Source organism: Castor canadensis, chromosome X (assembly GCF_047511655.1).
Source record: "Castor canadensis chromosome X, mCasCan1.hap1v2, whole genome shotgun sequence".
In the NCBI taxonomy this organism is placed as follows: Eukaryota; Metazoa; Chordata; class Mammalia; order Rodentia; family Castoridae; genus Castor; species Castor canadensis.
Genome location: NC_133405.1, coordinates 27,937,641 through 27,958,596, shown reverse-complemented (window position 1 = coordinate 27,958,596; position 20,956 = coordinate 27,937,641). Strand labels below are relative to the sequence as shown.

The 20,956-nt window shown below is 32.8% G+C and overlaps 1 long non-coding RNA gene across 3 annotated transcripts in view; it reads left to right on the top strand.

Annotated features, from left to right (window-relative positions):
- The first annotated feature begins 17,390 nt into the window (after positions 1-17,390).
- Positions 17,391-20,956, top strand: part of LOC141419582 (uncharacterized) — a 99,754-nt gene continuing 96,188 nt past the window's right edge. For all 3 annotated transcript variants that reach the window (XR_012444223.1, XR_012444225.1, XR_012444224.1), the window contains exon 1: positions 17,391-17,789. This is a non-coding gene — a long non-coding RNA (uncharacterized lncRNA). The remainder of the gene's footprint in view (positions 17,790-20,956) is intronic.

The following is a 20,956-nucleotide window of genomic DNA, read 5'->3' as shown; positions in this document are numbered from 1 at the left end:
AATTTTGTGTATGTACTTAACAGTTAGAAATAATTTACAAATAAAAATGTAAAGTTTTTGCACAACAAAGCAAACAACAGTATGAGAAGACAACTCACAAAGTGAGAGAAAATGCTAGACAACTGTCCATTCATAAAGGAATAATGTCCAGAATACATGCATAGGTCAAAAACCTTAACAACAAAGAAACAAGTAATCCACTTAAGAGTGGGGAAATTATATGAATAGATACTTCTTAAATGATGCAAAACAAATTGTCAACAAATACATGAAAAAATAACTATCAGGGAAACTCAATTCAAAACCATAATGAGATAAGATCTTACCTTAGTTACAATGGCTATTATTTAAAAAATACAGAAACAAGAACAAGAACAAGTGCTAACAAGGATGTGGAGTAATAGAAACTCATATATACTGTTGGTTAAAATGTAAATTAGTGGTGCCTCTAAGAGGAACATTATGGAGTTTCCTCAGGAAATAAAAGTAGACCTATCACATCATCCAGCTATCCCATTTCTCCATGTTTACCCAGAAGAAATGAAATCAGCATACCAAATAGGTGTGTGCATTCCTCTGTTTATTGTAGCACTATCCATGATGCCTAAGATATGGAACAAGTCTTGGTGCCTAACAGTGGATGAATAGATAAAAGAAAATATGGTGCATATCCACAATGAAATATTACTCAGCCATAAAGAATAATGAAATCCTGTCAGAAATGCTCTCTTTTTTTTGCAGAAATAAATGGATGGAAACTATAGAGCATTATGTTAAGTGAAAGAAGTCAGGAACAGAAGGACAAGTACCACATGTCCTCTTTTATATGTGGCATCTTAAAAAGAAAAGTTGATCTGAATATAGAATAGTGATTAGGTGGAATGGACATGGGAAAACTGAATTTGATCAATGCACACTATATGCATGTATTGAAATATCACAATGAAGCTGATCAATATGCACAATTAATGCATGTTGATTCAAAATAAAATAATTTCTAAGCAGGAAAAAGTAAGCATATAATATTTTTAATATCAAGCTACCTCTATCCTACCCATTCAAAGTCCAAATATGTGTTAAAGGTTTTTGATTTCTCTTCTAATGCCTGGCACAATATTTAGAGGGAGTTGCATTTGTTTGTCAGAATATCTTCTGTGATTTGAGTTCCATACCACATGAAAATAAATGAAATTTTTTCAATTAAATTAATATGATGAATCTAGTGAGATTTGGATATATCAAGATCATTTCTAAGCTTCACATCTAATGGCCCTTAGACCAATTTATTCCTTTATTATCTATAATTCTACAATTAGGTGTAGTAAACACACAATGAGTCAATGAAAGGAAAATATACAAAACATTTTAGCTTTCTTATTTCTCAGAATAAAATCTTTGATAAAAATAGAACATCTGGCTACTTTTTCATATATTCAATAACAAGTTTAACTTGTCAGTATGCTATTTTGGATGGCATTGATTCTTTGGTTCAGGGCTCAGAAAAAAAAGGTTTGTTTATTTTCCAGTAATACACATCCAAACCAGCAGGAAGAAAGCAGTTCATGAAATTTTGAAGAATATTCACTATGAAAACATATGCATCAATTTGGATTGATAGTACATTTGTGCATACATTATTTTTGCCTGTGTACTCAAATGGGGAATCTGTCTTTAATGTGACAGTATTTCTCATGCACATACAAACTGTGGAAATTTCAGATGCAAGATAATCAAGTTCTCTCTGACAACCTCAGCAATCTTTTGTTTTAGGTAGGGTGACATATTTGTCCTCCTAGATCAAGCCATCATAAATGGTCAAGAATGTTAACATTTTTCATCCTTTATATCTATCCAGAGATATTTCAGAGGAGATAGCATGTACCACATTAGGGATTGTTTTCTTCATTTTTAGAGAATTAAGTGGAGACAAGAGAATATTAAATATGATGAGGTTAATATTTATTTTAACCAGTAACGTTTTGACTTGAATGCTTTTCTTTGCTGTGTGAGGTTTTTGTGCCAGTTCTTTTACTTATCATGATTCTATTCAAATGAATATTTGCAGTACACTCTGTGTTATATGCCCTGGTGAGAACTCTGGGGACAAGTTTTTTCTAAGAAAACAATCTCTAATTGATTAAGCACCTCTTCTCTTTTAAAAAGAGTCAAATAAGCAGCTATCATATTCCAGACATACAATGGTAATTGTTTTAGTAAGTTTGTGCTGCCATGATAGAATGTATGAATAATTTATTATGAACAGATTTGGGGGGCAGGGAGAGCTCATGATTCCAGAGGCTGGGAAGTTAAAAACTGTGGAGTTGTCGGAACACACACATGTGATAATGAACCCACCTCTGCAACAATAGCATTAATCCATTCAGTGGGTGGTGAAACCAAGAGACAAACACCTCACACAAGACCCCACTTCACAACACTGATGCACTGGGGACCAATTTCTCAACACAGGAAATTTGGGAGACACATTTAAACTATAGCAGTAATATAATAATCTACTATAAACTGAGGATTGCTTTCAAGCAATATAGTAATTAAGGTGTTGAAAGAACTTTTCAAGATACACGAAGGCTTTTATTTTGCTTATGCTGAGAATAATAGAAGCTATGTTAAGATCATATTTATGGTGGTATTAAAATATATTAATTCTCCTTTTATATTTTTGTGAGATTTAAAAAATAGTTTTATTAATATAAATAAATACATTTATTTATACATTGTGATATTTGCTTACAATATATCTTAATTAGATTCACCACCTCCATCATTTTCCCTCACCCCCCCTTCTTAGAAAAATTTCAACAGGTTCCATTGTTCTGTTTTCATGAATGAATACAAAATAAATACACCATATTCACCCTCCATCACCCTCTTCTTATGCCCTTTCTCAAATGAATAGAACTGTTTTACCTTCTAATTCTTCATTTTTTAAAGGGTTTTGCCTCGGTGTATCAGACTTGTATATATTGTACTTTAATCAGATTAACAACCCCTCATCACTTACTCTTTCTCTATCACCCTGTTCCCCTTTTATTCAACTGGCTGCTGGGTGTTTTGCTGCTTTTCAGATTGCCTCAGTCAAAAGTCTACCCTATGTCTGTCCACTCATACAGTGTGGTTCTTAGACCTGGAACTCCCCAGGCCACAAACTTTTAAATACCCAGATTTTTGCATTAAAAGTTTGCTGCTGGGTGTTTTGTTTTTTAAAATGACCTTATTCAATGGACCTACTGTGGTAGGATTGGTCAAGGTTGCCAAACTCTGGCCATTTTCTGTTATTTTCCTGCAACCATCACCTTTCATAGCTACGGGGTGTGTGTGTGTGTGTGTGTGTGTGTGTGTTATGTGTATGTTATGTGTATGTGTGTGTGTGCATAAAACAATGAAAAATCTATTTTCTCAGAATATATTATTATCAACTATAATCGCCATGGTATACATTGGATCTCTAAAAGTTTTTTATGAGTCAATGTATGAATCATTTTACCCAAAGTGCTTCATTTTCCCACTTATTTCAAGTCCATAGAACCATTTTTCCACTATATTTCTATGAATTTGACATCTTTAGCTTCTATATGTAAATGAGACAGAGCGGTATTTGTCTTTCTGTGTCTGGCTTGTTTCATTTAATATAACATCTTCTAGGTTCATCCATATTGTAAAAAAGAGAAGAATTTTCCTTTATTTGTAAAGCTGAAAATTATACCATATATACATACATACTAATCCATATTATACACCATACACACACTCACACATATTATGTTTATGTCTATCTTTTTATCTATCAACAGACTGTTATGTGGTTTCCGTATCCTGCATATAAGAATAAACCTGAAACAAACAGATATGTGTACAAGATTTCTTTTTCTTTGTATCTATATCAAGAAATGAGACTGTTGCTTCATATGGTAGTTCTAATTATATTTATTTTGAGGAATTTCCATGTTGTTTTCCATAATGATAGTACCAACTTAAAATCCTTCTTAGAGTGCACAAAGATTCACTTTTTTTTGTAGTACTGGGGTTTGAACTCAGGGCCTATACCTTGAGCCATTCCACCAGCCCTTTTTTTGTGATGGGTTTTTTTCAAGATAGGGTCTCGTGAACTATTTACCCTGGCTTCAAACCTTGATTCTCCTGATCTCTACCTCCTGAGTAGCTAGGATTACAAGTGTGAGCCACCAGTGCCAGCTCACTTCTTTCTTTATACTTACCAGAAGTCATTTTCATTTGAATTTTTGATAATAGCCAGCATAATAGGTGGAAAGTGATATCTCACTGTACTTTTGCTTTGCATTTCCCTTTAACCAGTGACATTAAGCAACTTCATTTATCTGTTGGCCATTTGTATGTCTTTTTTGTGAAGAATGTCTATGCAGGACTTTTGCCTATTTAAAAATTGTTTCTCCTTGTTATCTGGTTGTATGATTTCTTTATATATTATGTATATTAGGCCCCTGTTGAATATGTAGTTTGCAAACATTTATTTCATTCTTTACATTCCATTTTCATTTTTAAAATTGTTTCCTTCTTGCACAGAATCCTTTTAGTTTGGTATTGATAGATGTGTTTATTGTTCGTTATGTTGATTTGGAGGTCATATCTAAAAATCATTTCTAATATAAATTTCAATAATTTCTCTTATGTTTTCTCCTAGAATTTTTTATTATCATATCATTGTTGTACTCAGGATATGTTGTGACATTCACCAAAGATCTTACAATATATCATAGTTGAATTCATTCCCTCCATCATTCTCCTTAATCCTCCCTCCCCTATTCCAGGAATAGTTTCAACAGGTCTCATTTTTTCCATTTTCATACATGAGCACATAATATTGCCACCACATTCACCTTCTTACATCCTTTTTTATAGCCTCCCCCTCCCAGTGGTACCAACCTCCAGGCAGGAATTGTTTTACATTCCTGTGTTCTGTTTTCGTAAAAAGACATTTTTTGTTTGTTTAAGATAGCTATTTATATGGGGAGTTTCATTGTGACATTTCCATGTATATTCTGAATAAGTTCGTCAGTTCCATTTTTCTGCTTTCTATCTTGGTTCCCTTCTTATGGTGATTTCAACAAGTTTAAAAATTAATATTCATTATGTTTTATTCCTAGGTTATAATATTTAATCTCTTTTAAATTGATTTTTCATGACTTAGATAGGGTGTGATTTTATTCTTTGCATACTAATAGTCAGTTCTCCCAACATTTCTTGAAAGGACTTTTCCTTCACCATTGTATATTCTTAGTACCACTGCTGAAGATTACTTGGTATATTTAACAAAGATGCATATATTAGTTATACTTAGCTTTGAAGAGTTATTATGTCAACATATAAGAAGCTGATATCCTAAAGGCCACTATAGTCTCAGACACATTAACTTGTGCGCAGTTACACTCCTTCATAACTAGCTCATAGTCTTGCATTTAACCTAAGAATAGGACATTCCTAAATTTAGATCAGCAGGGACCATTTCATGAACTTAGTTTTGAGCTGCTGTCAAAACTAGGCCATTGCAGTCAGTGAATGAGACTAGACCATAAAATGTGAAACCTTAGCAAATAAATGTTATTATCTGAGAGAAATATTAAATATTAGCTATAATAGTTTGATGCTGATAAATATTTTAGTTTGTTTGTGGGTTCTACTTTAACATTTCCCAAATCAGATATTCAAGGGATGTATAAAGAAAAAAAAATACTTTCTTATTTAACCACTAAACAACTTCAACAGGTAACATTCTTATTGAAATTCTCAGAATTTTTAATATGTATTGAAAGCAGTATCTCCTTTCAGTGTCTGTTTCTTTCTTTTTTGTTTTTCAGAAAACTATGTGCTTTCAGTATATAAATTAACATGGATTTTCCCTTAAGGTACAATTTGGAAACATGAAAAATTTAAGGGGAAATATGTCATTTTGTCAGTTTTAGAGTAATATTCAAACTCTCCTTCTAAATCTGTAATGGGCTAGATTATTATAAAAATCAAATTACATAATTCTAAAGAAGCATAGACATGTGAACATAAGCAATACCACAATAAATTATTTCACTAATCTAATTTATTTTGCATAATTTAGGTTCTTTCTATTTTGCTCAAGAAGTCCTCTGGCGTTTATAATTTTGCAGGCCAGTGGTATATAGTATTCTTTGTGTATGTCTCAGCAAGCTATTAGAAACCACAAAGCAGAAAGGAACCATGGGAGACATATTAAGATGAGTGTTTGTTGCTTGGTAATTGCTGGGAACTTACCATGTTTACTATGTACTACATACGTATTTTAACTAGTTGCTGGTTCACATATCTTTCTTCAGAAAAGTGCATGGTATTTGCCAAATATTTTGAGGTTTCATTGGTATTACTTGGAGTGCACACAGCACAAACATATTGCATAGTCAAAGAGATACTGGTACTTATTGATTATTTGATTCAGTTTATTTGATTCAGTTTTTAAATAAATTAGGAAAGAGGAAAGTAATTAATGGAAGATGATTCTAGATTAGTGAAGAGAAGATGAAATAATTCCATTGTTCTGTCACCTATCCTTTAAGTGCTTAAAAAGTTTGAGAGATCCTGGGAATGACCTTGTTACTACATAATCTGGCTGCCCATTTAGATAAGTAGATATTTGTTTATACATATAGATAGCTATAAACACTTCTTATAACAATCTGTTCTAGTGATCTTTGCATATAATTTGAATTGGCAATGCTACTCTTGTGTATAAATATTAACTTCTAATAAATTTGTAATGATAGACTTCTGAGCAATTCATTTCAAATCAAATCAATGTGGATGTTGTTACTTGGAAAAAAGAATATTTTGTTGTTTGAAGGAAGGGAGAACATTATCAAATACTGTAATAGAGGTTTTTATGTGTTCCAGACACTGTTCTAAATTTCTTACATGTATTACTTCAATCTATATTAATATACATTATATTAATGGAAAAACAATCATTCAAGTAGATGTTATCATTCCAAATAAAACAGGTTCACAAATTGTTTGACACTGACCCCTCTAAATGTTGGGATTTAATTATTTTGTTCTTGTGCATGATCTGAACTTAATAACTTGCTAATAATGAATAAAGTAAGACAGAAGCGGCAGATCTCTGATTGGTTCAAAAAATGTCACTGCATCTTATCCTTTGTTTTCTTCTCTCAGAATATTCTTTCTGGATAAGTTAGCTACCATGTCATGAGAACACCCAATCTTTAGCATGGAGAGAACTGTATGGTAAAGTACTAAAAACTCTACCTAATAATCATGTAATTATGTTTTCAAATAGTTTTTCCTTCAGGCTCAGTAAAGCCTGCACATGAACAGAGCAGCAGCCTTCATCTTGACTTTATCTTCATGAGTGAGGAACACATCTTGTCTCATTTTCCCGAGGACTCTACTGAGTAATTTTAACACAGAAAGTGTTGTACCCCAAGCCTCAAGTTCACAAAATCAATTTTTTCTAATGTTCCAAGGACTATCCCAATTTTAAAACTAAACCTCCTTACTCCTATAGAAACCGAAGTGTTTAATGAATACTTCACGAGACATCCTTAGTCAAAATCACCCAGTTAAGCTGCTCCCAACGTCTAACCTATCAAAACTATGATATAATAAATGTTGGTTCCTTTATGCTGCTGTGTTTAGAGGTAACTTTTATACAGCAACAGATATGTACCATTGACAATCAAAGGCAGATATTTTATTTTTAGAAAACGTCCCAACCACAGAGCTGGTTAGTGTAAGTATTTACTATGTAAATGCAGTGTAATGTGATTGCAAAGCACAATTAACAGTAAGTTATTCATGTGACAGGAAATTTTAGAAATGAACCATTTATAATTTAGTCCTTAGCAAAGACTTGGGGTAAAAAAGATCATAGACATTATTTTTCTGGTATTATCAAAACCTTCCAACATCTTCAGTCTTTACCACTCAGGAAGATAATTGCTCAGTACATTTTTGTAAAAGAAAGAAAATGTGCGTTCTCTAATTCATTAATATTTTAGATAAGTTACCCCCCTCAACATTTGGCATTTTTCTTTGGAATTAGGCAAAGAAATAGGTTGCATGCATTTGTGTTTAATGCAATGAGGCTTTCATAATTTACTTCATGTTTTTCTATAAGTATTTTGAATATACGATTAAACATGCTGAGAAGACATGTACATTTATCACAGATACTATGTCTAAAGTAGTACAAAAATTAAGTGTGTATTTGTACTTATATCATTGACTGCATTATCTCAACTCATTTCTGTTATATACAGGGCTATAGCCAAAGGCTTTCTAGCACTCAGAGAAATGAGAAAAAGCCTTCCTTTTGAAGTTATGTACTTGGAAAACTGATAGTTCAGCATTTTATACTCTCCCTCTGTGAAACTGATCTGCGTAAAAACTTACTTGTTTTAGATAGATGGTAGGAAATCTAGTTCACATGAGTTAATTACAAGATATTAAAATTAAAGAAGTTTAGTGTTTTTCAAAATACACTATCTTATAAATGTAATAACTTTCACTTCAGGTTCAATTGGGATTCAGATGCCAAGTAAAAGACATTGGGTTTTGACTTGTAAACCAGCAATTACCAAATCTTACCTGCATGTCAGAATGACCAAGACACTTTAAAAATATACATCCCATTACTCTAATTTAGATCCATAATATTGAATAGCCAGGGAAGTTATTTGTTCTTGTTTAACTTGTTTTTACAGTAACATTGTAGCAGTGGCAAAAGTTTTCTCTTATTTTAGGAATATAGTAATTCTAGACAAAATGTAAAAAGAATTGACTGAAGGGAAGATGGCAAGGGGAGGGAGTTGAACAGGGGAAGAGAGAGAGAGATTGAGAGAGGCAGAGTGTGGAGAGAGAGAGAGAGAGAGATTGAGAGAGACACAGTGATTCTGAAAATGCATGTTTCTAATGTCAGACGTTTCCACAGGTCTGTTTCTCTTGGCTATTTTTGGTTTGGTTTTGTCTTGTCTCATGTGCTCTTCCTCTAAAGGGCAGATAATATTAAATTTACATTTGTATAAAATAAAGCACCAGAAATTCAAAGTTAGAAATGTCAACCTATCGGCCTAGGTTCTACTTTGAAGAGCCTTTCAGTCAAAAAAAAAGCTTGGACTTCCCCTGAGATTATATTTGATCCTCAAATCTTTCTCTTCCTACCAAAAGAAAAAGTTAAAAAGAGAGAAACATCCTCAAGAAATGCTTTCTGCAAACATCCAGCATTCAAATACAGGAAAGAGGACAAGCCAGGCCAAGAGAGAAATGTTTTAAGTAAGAACAGCTATTAATGTTCAAAATTATTTTGTACATCACTCTTGAAGCTGGAGGTGTGTTACATGAAAGTACTCTCACTTCATCAAAAGAAGAACACGCAGCCACTAACTACACATGGATGTTTAACTATGCATCTTGACATGAGTGGCACGTTGCTATGTCTACTCTGCAGGTGCTCTTTGCACTAAATCCAATCTTGGACGGTGTTGTCCTCAGATAAACTAAGGAAATATTCAAATAAGTCAAATAATATCATCACCTAAAAAGCAAATGGAAAAGTTATTTTGATGAAAATAAAAATGAGCACATGATAAAAGCGAGAGCACATAAGGGAGGGGTGAGGATAGGTAAGACACCTAAAAAACTAGCTAGCATTTGTTGCCCTTAATGCAGAGAAACTAAAGCAGATACCTTAAAGCAACTGAGGCCAATAGGAAAAGGGGACCAGGAACTAGAGAAAAGGTTAGATCAAAAAGAATTAACCTAGAAGGTAACACCCACGCACAGGAAATCAATGTGAGTCAATGCCCTGTATAGCTATCCTTATCTCAACCAGCAAAACCCCTTGTTCCTTCCTATTATTGCTTATACTCTCTCTACAACAAAATTAGAGATAAGGGCAAAATAGTTTCTGCTGGGTATTGAGGGGGGGAGCGGGAGGGGGTGGAGTGGGTGGTAAGGGAGGGGGTGGGGGCAGGGGGGAGAAATGAACCAAGCCTTGTATGCACATATGAATAATAAAAGAAAAATGAAAAAAAAAAAAGAAAATAAAAATGCAACATAATCCAAAAAGTTTTGTTTTGTTTTGTATAAAACTGGCTACATGAAATTACCAATAATACCCCTCTCTTCTTCTCAATTGACTACCTACCTATACTCGTGTGGCAGGCTCAGATTAAATACTGAGATGACAATTAACTACACGTGTGTGTTGTGGAAATGATATGAAGAACTGCTTATCAGGAGACAAGTTAAAATGTCTTTTGTAGTTTTAAGCAGAATTTTCTTTTTTCTGGAGACAAGTTTATTCAACATAAAAGAATGCCCTCAAATTTTATTGAGGTAGACAAAATTCTCTTCTAAACTGGAATTCAGTTGTTGAATTGTCAGCATCCGGAGGGCACAGCACTCCATTTGTAGGTCTGTTGGCTTCTCCTCTTGTGAGTCTTGCAGGTTATTCACCTTTCAGACCGTCGAGCTGCTGCCTGCCTGTCTCTGGATGGCTATGAAGCAGGGTGGCAGGCACAATCTCAGGAGGCAGGTGGAGGTTATCATGGAGATACTGGATACCCTTGTTAGTAAGTTACCAATAAAAATGTCTCCAGGCAAGCTGTTCCTTCATGTAGCCTCCATACTTGAGAGAAGACTGCATGGCCTTCATGACATTGAATGTTGGGCAAATTCTTGTCTGCCCGTTTGGGTGCTTGGGCATGTGGACATCCTTCTTGGCTACCATTACTCCCTCCTTAAAAAGGAGTTCATAAAAGACAATCCAGTTCTTCTTCGGCATTAAATTTGTGGCAGCTTCAGGGTCTGAGGCCAAGGCTTGAAAGCCAGGCAGACTTTTCATGAAATATTAACCTTAACATTTGTAACATTTTACACTGGATTTTCATGTACATTTGTTCTTATATTTTAAAAGTCACAATAGCAATCATGTTTATGAATCAGCAGAAGTAAATATTAGTAATAGTAAAAATGACAATAACAATGGTAATGTTGACAGGTTATTGAAAACCTATTTTGTGCCAGCTATGTTTGGGAACTGTATAAGCTCTGTTTCAACAGGTGGTTTTATCTGCTCACTGTTGTTTTTCCAGTGCTGAGAATCATGCCTGATGCCACAATAAGAATTCCATAAATAGTAACTGAGTAAACAACTTCTTACTATATGCCAAGCATTGTGCTAAGTGTTATGGATAAATAAATACAGTGTTGACTATCTGGAACACACAGAATAGAAGACATTTTCCCTGTGAATATATGTAGACAAATAAGAAATAATATGTAGGTCTGGGTTTAAAATTTGTGTGAATGATGCTTTTTTTAAAATGTCCATCGTGTTCCTCCCATTTAAAAAATAAGCTCTCTATGGACTGAGAACTTGTCTGTCTTATTCACTCTGTTCCTTAATGCTTCCAGCAGTAAAGTGTATGTAATATTCATTAAATATGAATGTAATTAATGACCTACAAACTTTTGATAATTCTGCCTAAACAGGGATTAAATTTTCTCTACTTGAGAAAAAATTGACTTATACTAAAATTAGAATACTTCAGTTGAAAGTTATCCCAATAAAAATTGATCACGTAAAAGTACTAAAAATAGGGGGAAAATCCAATAGAGATAGTTTATTTAAGTAACTGTAAATTTAAAAAAATATAAGTATAGAACAGATTAGAGGTTGCCACATGTTAGGTGCAGGATGGGAGCAGGGGAAAAGTAGGTTTAACTATAAACAATGTAGCACAAGAGCTCCTTGTGATAATGGGATTTTTCTCTATCTTGACTATATTAATATTAATAGGCTGTTTGTGATATACTATATTTTGGGAGATGATAGTATTGGGAAAACTGCCCTATATTATTTCATAGTGCTGTAAGTGATCTTACAATTATCTGAAAATAAAATATTTAGTTAAAATAAAATATTTTAGTGAAAGTGAACTAAAAAGAATCCATTTCTAAAATTTAGAATTCTTTTGGCATTATTAGATTTTGAATTCAGGATCTTTCCCTTACTAGGAAAGCTCTTGATCACTTGAGCCATGTTCTTAACCCTTTGGTTTTAGTTTGTTTTCGGTAGGGTCTCTCACTTTTGCCCAGATGTGCTCAGATGTTGATCCTCATACATCTGACTCTGAATAGCTAGGATTACAGCCATGCACCACCAATGGGCCTGACTTGTTTGGTGAAATAAAGTCCAGCTAAATTTTTTCCATGATTCTCCCAATCACTGTCTCCAGAGTAGCTGGGATTATAACTGTGAGCCATCTCTTTCATCCCTAAAAGTTTACATTTTTTAAATTGAGACAGTTTTTTGCACCCATAGAAAAGCCTCACTTCTAACTTTATCTTCAAAAGATTCATAGGAGACATCTCAAACATCCAAATCAGCAACAAGTAACAACTATTAACAAGACAAAGAGTTGTGATACATAAATGTGTGTTATACTAATTTGTATAGCTATGAAAATATGTCTAAAATTCCAAATTTCATGTTTTGAAGTTATTCTAAAGCTACTGGCAGTTGTAGCTGTTTGAAACATTGATTCTTAGTCTGAAGTGTGTGCTGAACTTGAACATGACTCTGGGATTTGGCATATAGGTACATTCCCTCTTTTTAATGATTTTGGATAGTATACAAACAAACTCATAAATATAATATTCAGAAGATATTCTTTTTTCAACCTAGATTTCCCCCAGCACATAAGCCACTTACATGTGTATGTATTTGGATTCTTCCTAAATGTCATTTGAAAAAATTATTCAGTTATTTAATTTAAATTAAATTTATTTTTGAACTGATTCGTAAAAACATTAAAATTTTACATAATTATGGGTTACCAAGTGATATTTCAGTAAGTGTATACATTGGTAATATTTAAGTCAGTTTAGTCAGTTTAAACAAGCCTATTGTCTCCAGTATCATTTAGTTATGGTGAAAACACTAAGAATCTAGCTTTCTGAAATTTATAAGTATTATAATATATCTATATATTTAATATGAATAATTTATATATATGCATTATGGTTCTGTATAGTCACTGAACAGTGCAGTAGTTCAGCAGTTCACACAAGAACTTCTCCTTTAAACAAGGACATGGGAGTAAATTCTCTTATATAAAAATACTATTGAACAGAAAGACCCATTTTTGAATAGAGCCTAATATATAGGTCTCCCAGGATTGGAACCTCCAACTTTGTGGCAACAACCTGTTTGTTTGGTGTTGTGGATAAGTAGTCATCACAGACATATAAATTATCTGTCAGTTCTTGAACCAATGTTGACAAAAAACCAGTGACACTGTTGAAATCTTATATAAAAGTTATAAACTAACTTGTCAAGCCTCTTATTTTGCATGAGATGAACTCATATGCATAAAAACATGATTATATTAGACAATGAAGTCAATGTAAATAGTGTGTACAGAGTTTTGATTGTGTGAAACTATGGTGAAGCTGTCATATTTGATAAATATTTATTTAATTCTGTTATGTTCTTTAAATGCTTCTACTTATAGATAGATTCTACATGCATATAAAATGATTTTATGTTTGTAACTATTAAGCTGTTTGAATTTCACTAAATTTAGAATTATTTTCTAGTTAAAGCTTAAATTATTTAGTATATTTTATAATTTTATAAACTGTTATACCACCTGAAATGCAAATTATCTCTCTTACAAATACATTTTCCTTTTTCTGTAGCTGTATGATCACCTCCTAATAGGTAGTTAATGTAAAATATAGAAAAAGTAAGAAGGGGCAAAATCTCACATGGTGCCATTAAACATGGACTTTTACATTATTGTTTGTTACATTTACATGTATATGTATAATATAGCTTTTTCATTATATATCACATTTGTAGGTATTTTATTGTGCTACATATTTCCAATGTACAGGCAGATATATTTATTTTAAATAAGTATAGTGCTTATACTTTTATTACTAATAAAACCTTAACCGTTTTAAACTTTATTTTTCTCATTCAAAAAGTTAAGAATTTATCATCAACCTCTTCACATTATTGTCATTATTACATGAAATAATCCACAGAACATTTTTTACAGTACTTGACTTTTGGTTAAGAACTCAGTGAATGTTACCTACTGCTATTGTTACTACAAATAACACCACTACCACTAATATCACCATGTACTGCTAATTTGTTCATTTTGTGTTCTGCAATTCTTTTGTTGAAATTCATTATAGAAACTATTTCCTCAGAATATTAGTAAATCTGGGTGAATAAAATTTGATAAATATACTCAGATATGTTTAACACAGTTTACCATCCCTGATTATAAACATCTGGATGAACATCTTTACAAATAAAGAATTTCACACTATATTTTGAAAATATCCAATAACCCTTGAATTAAATTGTATTCCCATGTGTTTTCAATGAGCAATAAGTTATATAAAATATATGATTTTTTTATAAAGGACGAACAAACAATTATATATTTCAATTACTAAATAAATGTCCTAGAACCCAACCAATCACTGGAGAAATAATTGTGAATAGATGAGTTTTTTGTCTGTTTTCATATTTACATGTACATTTATATCATTGTATTTATTTGTAAGAACAGATCAGTGGATCTTATTCCATATATTTTTAGTCTATGTATCTGTCTCTCTATAACTATCAATAGCTGCACGTTCATCTACACAGTGATATATGTAGGTCACACCATAAATAGTTACTGAAAGTAGTATTCTAGGTATGATATTAAAGGAAAATTTAAGTATATTAACAATTATCTCTCTATCTCAACCAGTTTTATGCCATTGTTTAGATGACAATTTGGAACTAGGCCACAGGTAACACAATGATGTGAAGACACAATAAAAACAGGAAGCAATTGGTAAAGCTGCTAATGAACTGATTTGACACAGTGTTGAGCACACAGAGTTCATTATAAACTTGTAGATGACAGACATTTAGACAATTTTGTGTGACAGTAATAAGAAGGAAATAAAGGAAGCATTTATAGCTGATATTGCAAAAGTCATCGACAATGTTGAAAAGATCATTTTAAATTTGCAAAAGTACATATCTCTTAATGAACAAAAAATATATAAGTAAGCTTGAATAAGCTAGAGGGTCACTAATATAGTTAAAAATCTTACCAGCAGGAAAAATAGTAGACAAGTGGTTTACAACATATTAAAAATGAGCACTAATCAAGCAGCTCCAAATTATTATAGATACAGAAAGAGACAAACAAGGATTGCTTTAACATAGAAGAGTGAATGGTTTTGTCAGGTGTAGAAATTTCAAAATGAAAATAATATGAATCTTCTACAATTCAAGTTTTGAGAAATAAAGAAAACAACACACCTTGCATTTAAAAATCTTTATGAAATAAGACTCCTGATTTAAAAATTATAAATTTTTGTAAAATCATAAAACATTCATAACTCAATGCCATAGTATGTGGAGAAGGGCTGCCAAAAGCAGAGATATTGAAATATTTAGAAATACATGTAGGAATAAAATCAGCAGCTGTAAATTTTAAGGCTGCTGAGATAAAATTTTGCCCTGAAGGGCAACAGCAAAATCTCTTGTTTTGAAATGGTACAAGGTCCATTTCAAGTACCGAGTACTTTCCAGTACTCCTTATGCTCAATTAGGCATAAACAAAAGCAAGACAAAATGAAGTATTACAGGAAGCAGTCTGTGGCTAGTTGAGGGAATGTAAAATATTATATAAGTCACGAAAACCTTGTGTCACAAATGAAAGAACACTAGACTATCTCCTCTTCCACATAAATCTCTGTAATCTGCTGATCTATGAAGACCTGGTTTATTCAAAGATAAGTAATCACACAAAGAATTTAAAAATATACTATAAGTCACATATAATGAAAGAAACAGGAGAGAAAAATGATAGGCTAAAAAATACTGTAAAATAACACATGACATTTTATTTTAAATTAAATTAAATTAACTCAGTTAACCAATCATGTCCTTAAAACAAGAGCTCCAAAAGGAGATCTAAGTCAGAGAAGATGTAACAAAACAAAACAATGGATAAGATATGAACCATAAGAACCTCAGTGAAAAAAATAAACTAGAGAAAAGAGAGTCACTTTATATTTGAAATAGTGTAAAGGAAAAAAAAAAGGAATGAGGGAGTTTCAGACACATTTGTAGGAAACATATGGACATGAACAAAGTTGCAAAATCCTTGTTTTAATTAATAATAAATATAGAAACATGCAAAATAGCCAAGTTTTATATAATTGGTAACAATGAAGAATCAAATCAACAAAACATGAAATTAATGTTGGAATTGTAATTTATGAACAATGTCTTGGAATAATAAAATTTAATTTCTATACTTTTAAGGACATACTGAGTAGTAGGAGGAAACAAATGACTCAAAATGATAATCACAAAGCACATCCTTGCAAACTGTCTAGACTTCAAAGATGATGGAAAATATTTTGTGGTTTCAAAATATGAAGACAAATGTAAAGGGGAGAAGTAATTTGAACTTCAAAAATTTCCACAGTATCTTGCCTAAAAGTGAGCAAAACAATGTCCACAGAATTGTCAGAAAACAACTGAAACCCAAAATTTTATTCCTAACTAAAAATAAAAATTCAAGCCTTCATATTATTTACAGGATATATATATATATATGTGTGTGTGTGTGTGTGTGTGTGTGTGTGTATAAACAATGCAAAGAAAACAAGAACCACAAAGTAATATGAAGAAGACATAAAACCAGAAAAAACAAATATGGATTATGACTGAATTAAGGCAAAACCTATTAAAAGATGTACATGTGAAAAACTAATCTCTCTTTTAATATTTTTGTTAGCATATATTAGTACAGGACATGTTATTGTGACATTTTCATATATGCTCACAATGTACCTTGTTTTGATTCACCCCTCAATAATTATCTTAGATATCCCTCCCAATTCTTAAAAAAATTTCAACAGATTTCATCCTTGTATTCTTATAAAAGTATATTAATTCCGTCAACCATATTCACCCCCCTTTACCCTCTCCATTTCCTCTCCCTCCTGTTACTATCCACTCCTGAACAGAGCTTCTTGCACATTTCTATTTTTTAGTGTGTATTCATTGTTCAAAGGAGTTTCACCATGATATTTTGCAAATGAATATTCACTACTGTAGCCAGATAAACTTCCTAAATTACTCTCTCTTTCCTTTTCCATCTTCTACCTTACTTGTTGGAGCCAGCAATGGGACCTTGCCTGTGTGAGTCAGCATCTGGCTTTGTGAGAAACTCCAAGGAACTGGAGCAAAAGTCTCAGACAAGACTGTGCCTGTGTGAGTTGGTATCTGGCCTTGTGAGAAAGCCAGAAGTCCAGAAAAACAATATCCAAGGTTCCCAGATGGCTTCTTGTCCTTCAGTTGTAAATAAGAAAGTTATGTGGAATGTGTGCTTCTCCTGCTTCTCTGTTCCTGTTTTAAAGGAGACATAACAAAGAGTTAATTTTAACTGTGCTTCCCTGTGCTAATGTAACCTTGACACATAATACTTGGCATGCTTTTTCTGACCAAATGCTCTCTGTGTAACAGGAGTTTATAAAAAGCAATGTATACTTCATTAAAGTGGCTATTGAGCAGGACTCAGTAGTCCCCTCATCTTTTTATGGCTTCAGTCAACCAAGTTCTGCTGGTAAACAACATTACATTTGGCGCCTGAACAGGGACCTGAAAGAGAATTTTGAATGTGACGCGAAGATCCTTACAGAAGGAGGTAAGTTAGACAAGATGGGGCAAAATGAGTGCAGAGTCCAGCTTTTTCTTTCATTCGTGCATCATTTTTTATTATGAGGAGGAGCTCTAGTTTCCAAACAGCAGTTAAAGGACTGCTTAGAAGTAATTTCTGAATATAATCCTTGGTTTCCTGAGGAAGGTACTTTAGATGAAGAAGTTTGGGAGCAAGCACGTAAAAATGTTGAAAAGGCATACAGACAGGGAGAAAAGATACCTATTCACTTTTGGATAACATGGGCTCTGGTTAAATCTGTAATTCTTATACTTAGAGGAGAGAGAAGGGAAGAAAATTTAGAAAAAGATACTGTAGCCTCCTTTCATGAGTGTGAATTAGATACAGGAAATATGGAAAAAATCACTAAGGAAAGTAAAAGGTGCTTTAGTCATGGCTTTACTGTGCCGGAGGAAACCGAATGTAAACCGCGACATTCAGCGCTGGCAATTGTATCCACTCCTCTGAGAGAAACTGCTGATTTTTTCCCCTCCCCTAGAGGAGGAGGATTGGAATGAACATCCTGAAAGGGGAAACATTGAAGAGGAAATGAGTTATTTACATATTCCCCTTGACAAGGGCTTTGAAAGAAATAATGACTCTTCATTAGCAGCTCATATTCCTATCCCCCCACAGCCTCATAAATTGTGACTGCTGTTTCCTGTTATGTCTAATATGAATAGCAATAACACTTATAATGCATTGCATATGAATTTTATAAAAGACTTTAAAAAGGCTTGTGTAACTTATGGTCCTGCTTCTCCTTTTTATAGAGAATATTTGGCTGGATAGAACAATGACTCAGGGTAGATTCCCTATGACTTTTATATTGTGGCCCCTAAATAATCAAAAATTACAGGCTTTAAAACAATTAATTCAAAAACAATTAGAGCACAAACATATAGAACCTTCCTTTTCTCCTTGAAATTCCCCAGTGTTTGTTATTAAGAAAAAATCTGGAAAATGGAGACTTCTTATAGATTTGAGAAATGTAAATGCATCTATGGTAACTATGGGAGCTTTACAAACTGGATTGCCTATTCCTGCATGTATTCCTAAGGAATGGCCTTTGATTGTTTTAGATTTACAAGATTGATTTTATACTTTGTACATCCCAAAGATAGGGAAAGGCTTACATTTTCCATTCCTAGCTTAAATCAGCAAGAACCTTTACAAATATATCAATGGACAGTGCTGCCACAGTGTATGACTAATTCCCCCACTATGTCAATATTTTGTAGGAAAGATATTACAACCTATTAGAGTAACATTTCCTAATGCATATATCCTCCACTATATGGATGACATTTTAATTTCTTATGCATGTTCTAAACAATTACAAAAAATTTTTGAAACCACACAGAAAAGCTTTACAAATAGGAGGATTGGTAATAGCACCTGAAAAAATACAAACTACTACTCCTTTTCAATATTTAGGTCATGAGGTTGAATGATTCACTGTTAGTACTCAAAAATCTACATATGAAGATACTCATTAACAACTCTAAATGACTTTCAAAAGTTACTAGGAGACATTAATTGGCTTCGTCCTTCTTTAGGTATACCAAATTATAAACTTACTAATTGTTTTCTGTCTTAGAAGGTGATACCGCCCTGGACAGCCCTCAGACTTTAATATCTGATGCTGAAAATGAATTATAATTTTTGAGTCACAGTTACAGACTGCCTTTCTAACAAGATTTGATCCTTTAAAACCTATTTCCTTGTTAATGTTTCTTCTCCACATTCTCCTATAGGAATTTTAGCCCAGGAGAACTCTCCTTTAGAATGGTTATATTTAAAACAAACAAAAACTAAAGTGTTAACTTCATATATTAATCTAATAGCCTCTTTAATTATACAGGGAAGAACAAGATGCCTACAGATTTTGGGATTTGATCCACAACTATTATTTTACCCCTCACTAACAAGCAGTTTGAAAATCTGTTACCCCTTAATGATAATTTAAGTAACAGTATAAGCAATTATTATGGAAATATAATCATTACCCAGCAGGTATGTTGTGAGATTTTTTAAAAGAACTCCATTTATTGTTAACACTATAGTAAAATTAAATCCTATATCTCATGCTTTAATTTATTATGCAGATGGATCATCATATGATAAAAGAGGCATACATGGACCTGATTTACATGAAACTATTCAAACTAATTATTCTTCTGCACAACAGGTAGAATTGGCAGTTCTGATTTATTTATTGCAAAAAATTACAGATAAACCGTTAAATATTGTCTCAGATTCACTTTATGTAGTAGGACTGTTTCCTGCTATTGAAATTGCTCTTATTTCTACTACTCATGAAGTTATGAAAACATTATTATCCACATTACAACATCTAATACAAACTTGTACTTATCCTTTATATATTATTCATATGAGGGCTCATTCTAATTTGCCCAGCCCCCTAGTGTGAACAAATGATATTGCATATAAACTTACATGTGCAGTGTGTTCATCCCCTGAAAAAGAACATCAACATTTACATACTAATGCCAACAGATTACATGTGCATTATAAAATTCCTCTTCATACTGCTCATGATATAGTCAAATCTTGTCCTGTATGTGCTCCTTTACTTTGTAGATCTCACCCGTCTGGTACTAATCCTCAAGGTCTATGTACTAATGAATTATGGAAAATGGATGTGACTCACATAACCTTTTTTCCACAGCAACCATATTTACATGTTGTTATTGATACTTATTCTAAATTCGTTTGGGCTGTTCCTCAATGTAATGAAAATGTTTGTGCCATCATTGCCTCTGTTTTACAATGTTTTGCAGTTATGTGAGTGCCTTCAAAACTTAAAACAGACAATGGACCTGCTTATACAAGTCATTGATTTAAACAATTTTGTATAGAATGGAACATTGTTCATATCACTGGCCTCCCTTATAATCCACAAGGACAAGCTATTGTTGAAAGAGCACATAGAACTTTAAAAACACAATTGCTAAAAAATGAAAAAGGGGGACCCCCCCGAGATACCATAGCATTAACACTTTTTACTTTAAATTTTTAAAATTTACCTCAGGGTGATATTTTGAGTGCAGCAGATAAACATCTTTGCCAGACATACAAATCTTGATTTGGTATAATTCTTTTAACTCTTGGTTTGCCTGGGCTCTTACATA